This window comes from Papilio polytes, unplaced genomic scaffold (genome assembly GCF_000836215.1).
Source record: "Papilio polytes unplaced genomic scaffold, Ppol_1.0 DF824270.1, whole genome shotgun sequence".
Taxonomy (NCBI): domain Eukaryota; kingdom Metazoa; phylum Arthropoda; class Insecta; order Lepidoptera; family Papilionidae; genus Papilio; species Papilio polytes.
Window position 1 is genome coordinate 2,249,052 of NW_013524934.1, and position 11,723 is coordinate 2,260,774.

General features: G+C 32.6%; 1 non-coding gene across 1 annotated transcript; it reads left to right on the plus strand.

Annotated features, from left to right (window-relative positions):
* Window positions 1–11,078: 11,078 nt before the first annotated feature.
* Trnad-guc lies at window positions 11,079–11,150 on the plus strand. The gene has a single exon. It is a non-coding gene; the product is annotated as a tRNA-Asp (tRNA).
* The last annotated feature ends 573 nt before the right edge of the window (window positions 11,151–11,723 follow it).

An 11,723-nucleotide genomic window follows, 5' to 3' on the forward strand; every position in this document is an offset into this window, starting at 1 on the left:
AATACGATAAAGATCTTTATTTTGATTTAAAGGCATAGCGTATGAATAACTTTCAAGTTTTTAAAAAGTTTTAGTTGAGATTTAAATAGTATCTATGTGGATTACTTGAATACTTAAACACAAGGCAAACAATTTTTTTACTTAGACATAACAGGAGCAATGAACTAGTAATAAGCTTAGATGATGTTGATAATGACGTAAATTTATGTATTTTATCTTATTTTTAAGGCACATGAATGTTCTTTTGTCTAACACATTTGCGGCACATTTTTATCTTAATAGATCATTTAGTCGCCAAGTTCAGTAATTACTTTATTAAAAAACTAAAGTATATTTAACTTTAAACCTTGAAAAGAAAAGATTTTTACGCCCAGTTTTAATTAAGTAGATGCATCATTAATTGGCAAAATGGTGATAGAATTTAAAAATATCAGTTACTACTCAAAATCAACATTATTTCCATTTGCATTGAAAACGTGACCTTCAACCCGGCAGCCATTACTGACATGATCAATGGAAACTGACTCTATTCAACAGATTGTGCGCCGCCCCGCCCTCTGCCCGACTTTGTGCACTAACGACCTTTCAATCGTGAACATTGGACATTTAAATGTCCCCTTCGTAACCTACTTTATGTATTTCAAAAGCGAACGTTGATACCGTTTTCGTTTCTGTTTCTGTAACATTTACTTTGGTTAATGTAAACATATTAATATTATCAACTTAGTGAACGTTCACTAAAACGTCACTTGACTAAATTTTATTACAAAAACAGGATAGGAAGTCTAAACTTGCGCTCTAATATTACAGCAGGAGTGTTTTTTGAACTGAATGCTGCACTTCAAACGATATCTTTAATATCAAAAAGTACTAATTTTGGGTATTTTTTTAATTAAATATAATCTACAGTATAAAGTACTACTACTTCTTATAAGAAAAAACAGGTAAGTAGATTTTGTCAAATGCCTAAACAGAAGGAAATAATATCAAAAGCAATTGATATTCGTATTCTACTTCGACCACTATTCCTCTACCAACTACAGTATTCTACTATCGTGGCCAATAGTCCAGTATATTAGCGTGCGCCGGCCACAAGTCCGCAAATGAGTCCGCTCCAGTCACGAACCGATTCTGCAAACGATTAACTGTTGCCAATAGTTGCAGGTGCCGCACGGAATGGAAATATTTACAGTCGTTCAGAATTTATTATATCAATATACTATTAGATATTTCTTAGTAATGTTTTATTAACTGGCGCCAAAGACTGCAATGTTGAGGATGAGACCGAAATTACGAATCACATTTTCTGTAACAGTTCTTACTAATATTATAAATGCGAAACTATAAATGGATAAATTGTAAGAGTTTGTGGCCTAAACTGCCGAAAGTATCTCGATGAAATTTAGCATAGATGTAAAAGATAGTGTGGAAGAACACACAGACTACTTTTTTTTAACGCGGGCGAATTCTGCTTGTTCATATACTTCTAGAGTTTAACCGTTCTCTTGATAATATTTCTAAACAAATTGTTATGTTAGTCATTCACAATATATAAGTTGAAAGCCTCACTACATCATGTGTGCACGTTATATAAATCTTACCAAATGTGTCTGGTCTTGAAACATAAATATCACAACGTCTCAGTAAACCACATCTGTTAACATGATACAAGAATTATAAGAACTCTTAATAAAAACACTAAAATATGGTTAGTTTGAACTGAATTCGTAATTTAGATCATCCGATAGTAAGAACGGAGAAATAACGTTGATGTGTTGATTTGTACAATATATTTCGTTCACTAATTTGCATATCTAAATCTCTCCGAGTTTCTTGTGTAGCAAAACCAGACGTAATAGATTACGAGACAATCTAATACAAAGATCTTGTATTAATACAAGCCGCAACAACAGATGTAAGTTAAAAGCGTGAGTCGATTACGTTTAAAAATAAACCATCCTTTACTATTTCAGAGCGCTCCACCTTAAGCCTGATGAAGCTGTAAATACTCTAGGCAAAGAGTGACAACTAAATTACAAAAAAACCGCATTGAAAATGAAAGCATTTGTAATGTAAGGTAACAGATAAGTTCAAGAATTAAGTGATTATTAATTTACGTGATAATCAAAATATCGCATCAAGTTGTTAACTTATACCACAAATTAATTTGCACAGAGCGAATGTACTGAAACCTTGATATTTGGGTGTGGTCGGTTTCAACTAGTCAAGTTACTTTGTGTTTAACAATCAAGTGAAAGTTCCGCTGATATTATGTGCAGCCTTTGCGAGATGGCTATTATTTACATGTAACTAGAATAACTTATTTTACTTAAAATGAATCAAATATTTATTTTGCTACAATTACACAACAATAATATTTAATTTATTAAGTTACTAGCTGCTGTTTGCGACTTTGCCTGCGTAAAATTAAAAATGTGGCCTATGTTCCTAAAGGTAAAAGAATTGTAAAATCGGCCCTGGTTTTTGAGTTATTTTAATACATACAAAAATACAAATCTTTCCACTTTTCAATATGCTTCTTTAATAATAATAATAACAACTGTTTAAAAAAAATACTTTAACATTTCTTTGACACAAAAACGATACAAAGTACACCTCTGTACAATACTCAAAACAGGTCCTCAAAATAATTTCTCGGTAATGACAAAATTTATATTCAATTATTATTAATTCCATCTTATCAAAAAGGTTAATAGGCCGTAAAATGATCTGAAAGTAATTTACTCACCGAAATAATTACCCGACTGTCATAAAATATTAAAATTTTATATTTTCCTGATTTACGACTCACGTCAACGATTTACAATATTTCTTGATTGAAATCTGGTACGTTCTGATTTACATTAATCTGTGATGGTAACAACGCCGGGTGTTTGAGAAATCTAATCAAATGAACCAGTTCTGGTTAAAGCGAACACATCAACTTTTAACAGCTATAAATTATTATAAGTTATCGACTAGTTTTATCATGGTTCATTATTTTATGAAGAGAAATATTCGTAATTTCCGGTTTATTTGATCAATACTTAAATTAATTTCCAACCGGAACCGATCAAAAACTTCAACAGGCGAAAATTAACAAAATAAAATACTATTGTAATAGACAAGATTTTTTAATTCAATTTACATTAAAAATACAGTTTATTTAAATTCTATCCGTCGTCGAAGTAGGAAAAGAGATCGTGAGAACGTTAACTTATGTAGATTTCGCAAGGAAGTATTAATATAGGAGAAAGTTACCTGCACATTATAGCTAATGCTCTTAATAACTCCTTGCAGCCAACGTCCTGGTAGGTTATTGCGTTATCGATACTCGTAAAGAGGTAATAGAGTTACCCTGGTCGCCGATAAAGTCGGTAAAAGCATTTTCTACCGCCATTAAATTCGCTGACTTACGTAGTATTTATTAAAAAGAAATCAAGACTTGGGGAGATTTTTGAAAACAAATTCTATCAGCTACCTTCGTTTTAAACAAGTGGTGACAATTACGATTACTTTTCAGACGTCAGTTCCTTAAATATACAAAGATGTAGGAGTTTTTGTTAAATTTTGTTAATTGTTCGTCCAAAGAAAGATATTAGAGCATTTGTCATGAACACAGCAATTCTGAACAATCCAGTGTAAGCCGCAATATCGAGCCGACCTGACCGAGCCGAGCTGAACAACGAACAAAAAGCGAAACCTCAATGAGTACTTAAAATTGAAACAGACCCGGCGTCGGAACTTTACTGAAACCGCAACCGCTTGTAATATTTTTCCATTCGAACCATTTATATTCAACCACATCTTACCGACTTCCGTTTTCTATACCGCTAATAGGCGGTGGGCTGTTTCAAACTTTTCTGTTTGCCGCAAGAATTTTAATGTACAAAAGCTCTTTGATCGGTGTTTTGGTTTTAAATGTTTTCATTTCTTATTAGTAACAGAAGCGCTTTTAAGTTATTTTTTTATCTTTTGTAGTCGAGATTATCAATTAATTGAGATATTATTAAACATTGAACCTTGAACAGGTTAGATATTTCACTTTTATATTTACATTTAGACGTGTAAGTCTTTCTCAATCCTTGTATTCCTCCTTTGTGGTAGTCATTGCAACTTTCTACAAATAGTTTACTTACTACGTTTACTATCTTTTTTTTTTGTTTTTAACAAAAAGTGCCTGAAACATTTTGATATGACAAATGTATTATCTTTCTTCGAGTGATACATTTCAAGTGAATCGTTTTAAATTAACTAAAGCCAGTATATTCTTGCAGCCATCGTGTGCGGCCGCGTCCGATCCACTCACGTGTACAGATACAGAAGCTCTTATTTAGAATTTGTTTAAAGCGGTCTATCCGGTCGCTTTGCATAAAATAGATAACGCGTTTGACTATTCATGAAAGCCGAAGTTTAAGTACAAGCTCGCTGGTTTCGATAAATTAATACGTTAAATTCCAAACGCCTATATTCAAGACGCGTTACATAAGTCATAGAAGTTAACAGAAAGACTGGAAATGTAACTTTTGTTGGTTTTTGTATAAAAATACTATCCTTGTGTCAACCGGGAAAGAAGAAAAAAAAACGAGAAGTGAAATTAGACGAATTGCGTTTTAATAACAAATTACCTATATAAATTATAACACGGCTAAACTCACGTGATAACATTCGGTGTAGGCACCGACAGTTTGCCTACACCGAATGTTATCACGTGAGTTTAGCCGTGTTATAATTTATATAGTATAATGTCTCACGAAAGTTTTAATAAGTTAATTAACAAATTACCTGTTTTTTGGCGCATTAAAAATGATAACTGAAATCTTACTGAACGCATTAAATATTAAGATAATCAAGAAATAACAACAAATTATGAATAAAAATATTATCAAGGTGAAATCTATATTAGCAATAATGGTCGAAACAAGCTTAGTTTCAGATTAATTATAAGTCAAGGAGCTTAATCAATCCTTATCCTAAGCTCTATTGGGAACAATCAATCAATTAGCCGCACGCTGTGAACTCTATTGAAAAGAGAAATTAAACGAACGTTTCTTATCATTGAGATCGTTAAAGCAAACTTGAACGAATTTATACAGTCAAAATAAATTACAAACGCGTATAATGGGAGATTTGTTTCGTATTATTTTAGTTTAAAACTACGCGCTGTTTTGATTTGAAGAAACAAGAATTACTGGCAACATTTCTATTATTGTATTCGATTAACAATTTATTAAAATTTTAAATTTGGAAGCCGGTTATTACTTTCCGTTCCAATTTCAAATTTAAAAAATTGATTAAAGATTAATCTTATTCATTATGCAAGACCTACCAGTGAAAAAAGTTTACGCTCAATTAACATACAAATAAATTAACATTACATGCTCATGTTAGAACATTTACTTTAAAATTAGGCCATTATTCCCCGACTTGATGTGGTAATCGAATTTATTTGAAGGCAAACTTTCGTCACTGAGATAAAATTTAGTGAGGTCTATTTTCCGCTTTGGTTGTGTAACTTTTTAAAGTATGAAATGTTTATTTGATAAACGGCGTTATGGTAAGCACATACGGCAATCAGCCAATGAACCTTTCATAAAACCTTTCTAAAAGGAAGTATGTCTTTTTTACTATTGAATTTACAATAACAAAGCGGTATTTTTTGAAACTTCGTATTTAATTATAAGATTTTAAAAAAACATAGTATGTTACTTACTGATAACGAACCTTTTAATGGTGAATTTTTTTTATGAAATACGCCCAGTAGTTTTTCAGTTATTCCAGTTCATTCAAAAATACAAATCTTTCCTCTTTAAAATATTAGTATATATATATAGATTGACTCAATTTTATAATATCTTGCATTGTCTTCCTGTTAACTTCACGTAGGTAAATATCATTGAAATAGTTTCTTGAAAATAGTACATAGTTCCAAAGGAGGAAGTTTGATATGAGAATATGTCGCGCTACTGAAGATATTACATTCCATCGTCCCTATTTGTCGACACACTGAATACATATTTCGACTAAATTACTATTTTAACTGTAAATACTTTTGTAACAAGCTACCAAACTTTAATGTGACCTTTTTTCTACACGTAACATTAATAGCGGGCGTACACATTTGATTAAACTATCGCACAACTGTTATACGACTATCGATTGTTTCGTAGCCAATTTAGTTCAGTTGCTCATTTAAAAATCGAGTATTATGCGCACCATACAAGCTCATAGCCATCAAGCGAGACTAAACAGTACCATAGTTTAGTCAAAGGTGTGCTCGCGCTCTAATGGTGATATATATGACCTGTGTGCATAGTACCTATTTTAGTGTACTTCAACATTGCAATTAATATTATGACTTTTCAAAAAAGTACCACAAGAGCAGTGTAGCAGAAATATATTTATTAAGAGCACTTGACTCACACATGAAAAAATCCAATTCCTAAATCACATACTATCAAAGACGAGTGGTGGGTCGTTACAAAGGATGTCAACAAACTGAAATTGCCGGGCAGTGCGATGGAGAGTGGCTTTAATGAAAACGTGCCAGCGATCGGCGATGCGAGACCACGGACGAGTAGCAATTACGCGCGCATAAATCGAGGATAGATATCGCGTATACACGTAACATCAATGCTGGGGCAGCTACTCTGCCACGCTGCCACGCTGCCAGACAGCGACGCTGCCACATTACAACAATGCCACGCTACAACACTGCAACGATGCCACACGCATCTAATTACTGGCAGGACACGCTTGTTTATTTTGCCAGTCCACTCAGCGCGGTACGTTGCGATTAATTTCAGACAGTACATTAACTTTGCTCTTATCTCTCTTCACAATTTATACGTTTTTAATTTTTGTAGTTGAAGATCATTTTTTTTTTATTTTAGTAGTTTTTTGTTTATTCACTAAGATATAAATATCATTCTAATTAACGCCAATAGACGAATTGCGGGATTCGAACCCTCGACCACGTGATCGGAAATCCATACTCGTAACCGTTAGACTATTGGCACTTCAATTGTACCTTAATTATTAAATGTCATTAAACATGTCCTCCTAGCCTATTACCTAAAGGCTCACAAATTTCTTACCTTCTATTCAACAAATCTTCTCAATCTTCAGTACTGTAGTCCGTTAAATTAATGCTTTATCGCTTAAACGATTCCTTTGTGAATCAGTAAATCGGTCCGAGAAGTATTAATATCCGACATCCGATTCTTTTGATAGCAATAAATAACTCCATTAAGTGCTGGAGGTATTAAATTTGCGTCTATTGATATAATCGGCAGTTCTTTGTGCTCATTTATTACAATTCAAATTCGATCAAGGGAATGATTTGGCAAACGGTTCGTTGAATTAAAATGAACCAGTGTAGTCCCAGTTCGGCTGGAAGCTGAAACTATTTCCATAATCAATACTTTCGCTAACAAATGGTTTGCACGGCCTATTTGTAACATTGTATTTGCTAACATAACGAACGCTTCTACATAATTTGTGTAATGTTTCATTTGAAACAGGTTTTATTAATATTGAATACTTGGTTATACCTACCTCTACACTTCTTTAATAATCTAATCCAACTAATATTGTAAATGCGAAAGTTTATATGGATGGATGGATGTTTGTTAGAGTTTGTAACCTAAACGGCTGAACGAATTTCCTTAAAATTTGGTACAGATGTAGAGGATAGTCTGGAAAGACGCATAGGCTATTCACTTTTGTTTTTTTTTTAATTCGACGGAGTCGCGAGCGAAAGCTAGTAATATTATAAAGAGGAAAAATTTGTATTGTTTTATGTATTAAAATAAAAAAAAATACTGGGACGATTTCAAAAATTCATTCACATACTACGTTATCAGTGAGTACATAGGCTGTATTTTGTATTGTTTTTTTATTTTTTGGCGTACGAAGTCGCGAACAACAGCTATAAATAAATATTAATAATGTTGTTAATATTGAGAATAAGGTTATTATGATTATATGAAGAATGCAGTTGTGTGAATTTAATGGATTTGCTTATTGTTTTAAAGTCAACACCTAACTAGTAGTAGTAATACTTTAAATGATGCGTTTCTTTGCTTACTGCTATTATCAATACACTACAAAGAAATTTAAAAACTCGTAGTCTAAGTATATTATAATCAGTGAGCACATCTCGAGATTGCGTATTATTTTTTGTTCGTGTATCATTCCTGGATTATGTTTTATTAGCCTGCACTCGGGACCCGTTTGCACCTGCCTGGCATTGAAGTGCCGTTCTCCGCGTCGAGGGAAGCAGTAATAGTTTATTTTTATATCTTGCTTGATGATTTAATAAAATTAAATTTATGATGCATGATTATTACGGTACAGTTGGAAGTTTAAAAAGAAAATTAGGAATAAGAGAAGTAATAACGGCTAGTATGTTTATCATCTGATTTAAAACGTGCGTTTTATAGTGTGATTTAAATGTACTAATATTATAAAATAGCATTTGTATTAAAAAATACACATTGCATAGATATAACTGGTTTAGTAGCTTCAATTTTCAAAGCAAATAAGTAATATAAAAATACTTAATATAAAAATAATTATGCGCCAATAACCTAATGGTTTGGGATACGGACTACCGATCTTGCGGTCGAGGGTTCGAATCCCGCTATTCGACTATTGTCGTGAACCATATCCTAGCACAAGCTTAGAGCTTAGTTGGAATGGTTAAAGGAAATGTTAGTAAATTAACACAAATCTACTAACATTTAAAAGAAAATACAAAAATTTTGAAACAGAACATTATATCATCCCTATTTCTGATAAAGGAACATACCAATCTTAAACAGTAGTAACAAAATAAATATTTGCTAAAGTTTTCAACGTTTTAACTCTAGCGGAAGTTGTTTCTTTTTATGTGTATGTCAACTTTAGAATCGCTTCAACGGGGCGCATTAAAAAGTTAATGCAGGTAAGATACACAAGCCAGTGACGCTTGACGACGACTGGAATAACATTAGCAGTGCACTTAGAAGTCCATTAACCGTCGTTCAACGTGTTTAACTACACACATTTGTGTTTTGTTTGTTCAAGATTTTTCAAAAACAATCACACACACACACACACAAACACCGATAATGCGTAGGTCAGTTCAGAATTCATTTTATCTATATCTATACTTATTTTTTTTAATAATTATTTTTATTAAATATAATAAGAAGATTAAGAATAATTATTTTTTTTAATAAAAAGCCCTACACTTACGTCACGCTTTAGGCTATATATTTTCACGCCATTAAACTTAGGGGGTAAATGTTTTGGGTAATAACCCTTATGTGGGAAAGAGACCTTAAGTTGCTGCCAACATCAAGGAAGCAAGGTTGCCATGGTCAGTAGAGAATGTCAAATTACATCTTCATGTAATTTGACATTGTCTACTGATAATTTGACACATTTAAACAATAAAATAAAATTTTCATAAATTTATGCGAGTGAAGTCGCACGGGCACAGTTAGTACTCGTACTATATTTTCTACTGTATTTTTATTTGAGCAAATGTAATGAATCATTAATTCTGAAAGGTGTCAATTTTAACAAGCTGTACAGCTATATATTTAAAGCTGTTATGTTGAAATACCAAGGTCGATTAAAGATTTCAAAAAGGTCGAATGCAACTAACAAGTGGGCGTACACTACCGTTCTAAACCATTTGATTCCTCCTACGCATTTGACTAGAAGCGCAAATGTGTCTGATCGAAATAAAATTCAAATAGAACACAAAAGACAATTGATAGTAAAATCTAATATTAAAACAGTAGCTTACGAAAAGAAGTGATTCTTCAACTTTAGAAAACAATGGAGAGAAATTACAACGGCATAGTTTATAACATTTGGTACTCTTTACAGTTTCTATCCTTGTTTGGTTTACAATTCTACCGTTAGCAAATTGTTTTGTAGTGTTTTTAGTTCCTGACATTGGTTTATTTTAATATCAATCCATTTAAATCTTATAATTCGTGCTCATTCATTAAACATTACAAAAAATAATATGAACTCAGCATTGCGAGATGTCATAATAGCCGGCTGTCCGACACAAATCACAATGGACGAAAAAAAAAAACATAATGAATAGATTCGTCGCTCATAGCCGCTTTGAAGCGTGTCGCCTCCGGCTTCCCTTCCATTTCGTACACCATTAAAACAGATTGTATATAATTTAACAAATTAAATGACAATTATACGTTCAAACGCTTATAATTTCCATTTAGTTCAGTGAATAACGCAGTTCCCGTGGAATTCAATCGTGAGATATAATATTACAGTCTATCTTAAGTCTATCAAATCTATGACAGCTGATTTCAATGGTTGGAATTTATACCTAGATAATTACAGTCGAATTACTGCCATTTTCAATGATGTGAAATGCAAGTTTTGATAAGCTACACCTTGATGGTTAATGAACAATAACATAACTTCTACGTTATAAATCATACAAGCATTATGTAGTTTAGTGACGCAGTCAAATCGTGAATCTCTTATCAGCTTAGATATATCTCTTCTGTTGGTAATTTTGTACACAAATTAACGTAAATGAGAGTGATGTATTAACGAATATTGCTATCAAATTCCTTAATATAAATGTGACAATAAACATCTCGAATCGTCTTGTTAGCGACAACATGAGATCATTCTGAAATATTAGCGCCTTAAGTCATTCGGACAAACAGACCGAGCTAAATTAAGAATCAGGGAACCGGCCCCGGAGTAATTAAACAGTGGCCGGGATTCCCTGAGATGTAAACAATGTATTTGCCGTTATTAAAATGTTTGCCCCATTTTTATATTCATTCAGATAAACGTCACACTTAACAATGAACGTGTAATTCCATTACGTGGTTTTTACCCTTTAAAAATATGCCTGGTTTTTCTTCTACTTCTCTTTATTTAGTGTCCAATTGTGTATTTGTGTGTTCTATATCTGTATTTCTATATGTTTACAATGATCTATCATTCATTTTCATACATCGTATAAGAACTCATTCTATTATTGTACTGGGATTACAAACGTGATAATATGCTTCAATTTGTCAACGTGTACCACATCCTCGGTAGTATAGTGGTAAGTATCCCCGCCTGTCACGCGGGAGACCGGGGTTCGATTCCCCGCCGGGGAGAACTTTTTGTATTTTTACACATGTACACGACAGAAAATTAAAGTTTTACTATGCAAGAAATCTTCGTCACATTTCTTTTCACACATTTTTCTACGGCAAATAATAACTTTTTAAATATATCTGGAAATTTATTCGGCTGAATTTTTTTATCAACTTTATCTCCTTAATGTTACCCAAGAAAGATTTACGCGACAGTTGTCTTGACATGGCGAGGGTACAAAAGGGAATCTCCTGCAATGGATTTGCTTTCAGAAAATTTGATTTACAACGGTACAGAGTTTTGCGTGGAATTTCATACATTTTAGATTGTAAGAAAATTTTGTCAAGTTTTCTATGGTGGGATTAAAATAATTGTTGACCACAACTCTTATTTCGAGTTGAATGGAAATGGACATATGGTAAAATATCTATAATTTGAATAGCATTATATTTATCATGCCCCAGTTATGTCACATAGGGTCGGAAAGTCCTCTTTTTGATATGCATCTTCGACTATTGAAAGAAATTTGACAAAATCAAAAAAATAAAATAACAAAAGTTTTTCTTGTTTAGACAAATAGACATGTGTAAAGT